The following is a 6000-nucleotide window of genomic DNA, read 5'->3' as shown; positions in this document are numbered from 1 at the left end:
TGGCACCTCATTCCCAGCATAAGGCGCTAGTAGATTCAGGCGCAGCTGGGAATTTTGTTGATCGTGCATTTTGTTATAGGTTAGGAATTCCCCTTCGGCCGGTAGAAGCCCCCTTTCCTGTTTATGCCCTAGACAGCCGGCCGTTGGGGTCGGGGTTGATCAGAGAAGTCACAGCACCACTTAAGATGACGACGCAGGGGGGTCATGAGGAGATCATTCAGTTTTATCTGATTGACTCTCCTGCGTATCCCGTGGTGCTGGGGCTTCCCTGGTTAAGCGCCCATGATCCTACCATTGCGTGGCAACAGAGGGCTCTTATGGAGTGGTCTGCCCAGTGTGTAGGGAGATGTCTAGGGGTTTCCTTAGGGGCGACCTCGGTAGAGAGTCCGAACCAAGTGCCCGCAATGCGCATTCCCCCTAAATATGAGGATTTAGCACTGGTGTTCAGCAAAACGAGGGCAACACGGCTACCACCTCATAGACAGGGGGATTGTGCGATAGATCTCCAAACAGGAGCGGCACTTCCGCGGAGCCGTGTGTATCCCCTGTCTCAAGAGGAGACAGCGGCTATGGAGACTTACATAACCGAGTCCTTTGCACAGGGATACATACGGTCCTCCACTTCCCCGGTTTCCTCGAGTTTCTTCTTTGTGAAGAAGAAGGACAGGGGGTTGCGCCCGTGTATTGATTACCGTAGTCTCAATCAGATCACGGTTAAGTACAGTTACCCTCTTCCACTGATTGCGACTATGACAGAATCATTACGCGGAGCGCGGTTCTTCACAAAGTTGGATCTTAGGAGCGCGTACAATCTGGTGCGCATTAGGGAGGGGGATGAATGGAAAACAGCATTTAGCACCACCTAGGGTCATTACGAGTATCTCGTCATGCCATACGGGTTAATGAATGCTCCTTCAGTCTTCCAATCCTTTGTTGACGAGATTTTCCGGGACATGCATGGGCAGGGTGTGGTAGTATACATCGACGACATCCTAGTGTACTCTTCTACACGAGCCGAGCATGTAGCCCTGGTGCGCCGAGTGTTGAGGAGACTGTTGGAGCATGACTTGTATGTCAAGGCAGAAAAATGCTTGTTCTTCCAGGAGTCAGTCTCCTTTTTGGGTTATCGGTTGTCCGCGTCTGGTGTGAAGATAGAGGTTGACCGTGTGTCGGCCGTGCGTAATTGGCAAACTCCAACCACTGTAAAAGAGGTGCAGCAGTTTTGGGGTTTTGCTAATTACTACCGGAGGTTTATCCGGGGCTTTGGACAGGTTGCAGCTCCCATTACGTCCCTGCTAAAGGGGGGTCCGGTTCGTTTGCAGTGGTCAGCTGAGGCGGACAGGGCATTTGTCAAACTGAAGAACCTGTTCACCTCGGCTCCGGTGCTGGCGCATCCGGATCCCTCTTTACCATTCCAAGTAGAGGTAGACGCGTCCGAGGCCGGTATTGGGGCAGTCCTGTCACAACGGTCCGGCACGCCACCTAAGCTCCGCCCCTGTGCGTTCTATTCCAAGAAGCTCAGCTCGGCGGAGCGTAATTATGATGTAGGGGACAGGGAGCTGTTAGCTGTAGTCCAGGCCCTAAAGGTGTGGAGGCATTGGCTTGAGGGGGCTCAACACCCTTTCCTCATTCTGACTGATCACCGTAACCTGGAGTACATCCGGGCAGCTAGGAGATTGAACCCTCGTCAGGCTAGGTGGAACATGTTCCTGACCCGGTTTGTTTTTAAGATCACATACATCCCAGGGTCCCAGAACGGTAAGGCAGACGCCCTGTCCCGGCGGTATGACACAGAGGAGAGGTCCATTGAGCCTACTCCCATACTGCCGGAGTCTTGTCTGGTGGCTCCGGTGGTGTGGGAGGTCGATGCGGAGATCGAGCGGGCACTGCGTACCGACCCTACTCCCCCCGAGTGTCCTGTGGGGCGGACGTACGTTCCGCTCGAGGTTCGTGATCGCCTTATTTATTGGGCTCATACATCACCCTCCTCTGGACATCCAGGTATTGGCCGGACAGTGCACTGCCTTAGCGTGAAATACTGGTGGCCAACGTTAGCTAAGGATGTGAGGGTTTATGTCTCCTCCTGCTCGGTGTGCGCCCAGTGTAAGGCGCCTAGACATTTGCCCAGGGGAAAGTTACATCCCCTGCCCGTTCCACAACGACCATGGTCCCACCTCTCGGTGGATTTTGTGACCGACCTACCCCCCTCCCAGGGGAATACCACCATTTTGGTCGTTGTGGATCGGTTTTCCAAGGCCTGTCGTCTCCTCCCAATGCCGGGTCTCCCTACTGCCCTACAGACCGCTGAGGCCCTATTTAGCCACGTGTTCCGGCACTATGGGGTCCCCGAGGATATTGTGTCTGACCGAGGTCCCCAGTTCACCTCCAGAGTCTGGGGGGCGTTCATGGAACGCTTGGGGGTCTCGGTGAGCCTTACCTCGGGGTACCACCCAGAGAGCAATGGGCAGGTTGAACGAGTCAACCAGGATGTGGGTAGATTTCTGAGGTCCTATTGCCAGGGCCGGCCGGAGGAGTGGTCTAGGTATATCCCCTGGGCAGAGATGGCCCAGAACTCTCTCCGCCACTCCTCCACCAATTTAACACCTTTCCAGTGTGTTTTAGGGTATCAGCCGGTCCTGGCACCATGGCACGAGAGCCAGATCGAGGCCCCTGCGGTGGATGAGTGGATTCGGCGCTCGGAGGAGACGTGGGACGCTGCCCATGTCCATCTGCAGCGGGCCATCCGTCAACAAAAGGCGAGCGCCGATCGCCACCGCAGTGAGGGACCGGTATATGCACCGGGAGATCGAGTCTGGCTCTCGACTCGAAACCTGCCCCTCCGCCTGCCCTGCCGGAAGCTGGGTCGGCGGTTTGTGGGGCCCTTTAAAGTCCTGAGAAGATTGAACGAGGTGTGTTACAGGTTACAACTGCCTATTGAGTACAAGAATATTAACCCCTCGTTCCATGTGTCTCTTCTCAGGCCGGTGGTAGCTGGCCCACTCCAAGAAGATGAGATAAGAGAGACCCCTCCGCCCCCTTTGGACATCGAGGGGGCCCCGGCGTACAGGGTCCGGACCATCTTGGACTCGAGGCGCCGGATGAGTGGTCTCCAGTATCTCGTGGAGTGGGAGGGGTACGGTCCGGAGGAACGGTGCTGGGTGCCTAGGAGGGACATCCTAGATCCATCCCTCCTGACTGAGTTCCACCGTGGGCATCCCACGCGCCCGGGTCCGCGTCCTCCTGGCCGTCCCCGAGGCCGGGGTCGGCGCACGGCTGGAGCCGCGCGTCAAGGGGGGGGGGTACTGTCACGGATTCTGCCGAGGCTGCTCCTCCTCCTGGTTCGGGCAGGCTTCGGCGTTCGTCGTCCCCGGAGTACTAGCTGCCACCGTTGAATGTTTCTATGTTTGATTGCTTTTGTCTGTCTTTTACACCTGTGTCCGTTTGTGTCTGATTACGTGTCCTATAAGTTGCCTGTTTTGTATTGGTTAGGTTGTGTGTTGTTTTTCGCCTGTCCGTAGTGCTGCGTGTTTTTGTATCTGTTTCGTTGTTTAGTGTAATACGCATAGTTTGCGTATTGCTCGCCTCTGTTTTGTTTTGAGGCCGTTTACTGTATCTTTGCCTAGTGGTTTCACAGTAAACTTTGTTGGATTAAGCTTCGGTGTCCTGCGCCTGACTCCCACACCACATACACCTCAGCCTTGACAATAATGCCTTGTATTCAGGACAAAAACTTAATTTACTTGCCACATTTTTTGCAGTATTACTTTAGTGCCTTCTTGCAAACAGGATGCATGTGTTTAAATATTTTTATTCTGTACAGCAGGGATCATCAACTACATTCAGCCGCGGGCCGATTTTTTTTATTGAGCAGATGGTCAGCGGGCCGGAACATAATTACAAATAATTTGTAGACTGCAAATTGACCGCAAGAAGCCCAAACAGATATATTTGACTCAAACATATTCATTTCAAACTTTGCTTCCATTTGTGTACAATCACATCGATTTATTATGCATGGGAATAATTCCAAACAGATTTCCAAAATAAAAATCACAAGGAGCTGATTAGCTTTTTATTTTTATTTACTTGGGGGGGCAAATAAAATCAGCTGCGGGCCAAATTCGTCCCACAGGCCGCCAGTTGGGTAACCCTTTTGTACAGGCTTCTTTCTTTTCACTCTGTCATTTAGGTTAGTATTGTGGAGTAACTACAATGTTGTTGATCCATCCTCAGTTTTCTCCTGTTACAGCCATTTAACTCTGTAACTGGTTTAAAATCCCCATTGGCCTCATGGTGAAATCCTTGAGCTGTTTCCTTCCTCTCCGTCAACTGAGTTAGGAAGGACGCCTGTAGCTTTGTAGTGACTGGGTGTATTGATACACTATCCAATGTGTAATGAATAACTTCACTATGCTCAAACGGATATTCAATGCCTGTTTTTGATATTTACCCATCTAACAATAGGTGCCCTTCTTTGCGAGGCATTGGAAAACCTCCCTATTTTTTGTTGTTGAATCTGTGCTTGAAATTCACTGCTCGACTGAGGAACCTTACAGATAATTGTATGTGTGGGGTACAGTGATGGGGTAGTCATTCATATTGAACACCATTTTTGCACACAGAGATAGTCCATGCAACTTTTGTGACTTGTTAAGCACATTTTTAATCCAGAGGTTATGTAGGCTTGCCATAACAAAGGAGTTGATTACTTATTGACTCAAGACAGTTCAGCTTTTCATTTTTTAAACATTTCTAAAAACATAATTCCACTTTGACATTATGGGGTATTGTGTGTAGATCAGTGACACAAAATATAATTCATTTTAAATTCCGGCTGTAACAACAAAATGTGGAAAAAGTCAAGGGTGAATACTTTCTGAAGGCACTGTAAATGTGTATCACTGCACCTAAGACAATTGAATAGCGCAACAAAGTTCAAATGGGAATACAATGTCAGATATTTTGTTTATTTATACAACTTAATGTGTTATCCCTGTTCTTCATCTAATAGAAGAACCAAATGAACTGGATTGCAGTTGAGATTACCTTAAAAGTACATGGTGCAAGTGATCAATGCCGTTTATTATAGGCATTTATTATAAAAATTGTGAAGATCTCCACAGACCTGCGATCTTGAACATGCACTCTTTTTATGATAAGACATTTATAGTTACATCAGCGTCAAAATGTGGCCATGGATGTGTTACTCATTTTAAGGTTGAATAAATACTGTTACATTAGTCTGTAAGTTAGCCTTACCTTTAGGCTACTGTATTACAAAAGTAACATTGAATTGTGTTTGGTTGACAACACAACAAATAATCAGCATTTAAAAGAGATGTATCTACTGCTTGAATAGTTTAATCTGTCCCACTGACTTAGTCAGGCTTTAATTCCATTAATAATTGATATGTTGGATTCACTTCTCCAACTCGACCAAAAATCCAAGTTAAAGAATAGGACAAAATCAAATCAAACTGTAAGTGCACTTTAAATAAAGTTTGATTTGATTTAGTCCTATTCTTTAACTTAGATTTTTGGTTGAGATGGAGACGTGAATCCAACATATACAGTACATTATTAACTTTTAGGTGAAATTTAAAATCAACCAAAGCTTTAAACCCTATGCCTGTATGTATTGTATATTTTTTGTTGAATCCTGAGTCGAATTGAAACAATAGCTGTTGATGACTTCACAAATGCTATATAGGCCTAAATAGCATCATTGATGGTATATGATTGATAAAGTATGGTTACATTTCATTTGCTTTGTTAAACCTACCCTTTGGAATGACTTCCGATACCAAAAGTGAATCTATTTAGTTTGTACATTTTTAGATTTTAGTCATTTATCAGATGCTCTTATCCAGAGCGACTTACAGTTAGTGCATTCATCTTAAAATAGCTAGTGGGACAACCTCATATCACAGTCATAGTAAGTATGATAGTACATAGTACATCCTCTGCTCTTGTCCTTCTAGACCTGTCTGCTGCCTTTGA

Source organism: Coregonus lavaretus (assembly GCF_964263955.1).
Source record: "Coregonus lavaretus genome assembly, chromosome: 3".
Taxonomy (NCBI): Eukaryota; Metazoa; Chordata; class Actinopteri; order Salmoniformes; family Salmonidae; genus Coregonus; species Coregonus lavaretus.
This window is presented reverse-complemented; position numbering follows the sequence as displayed.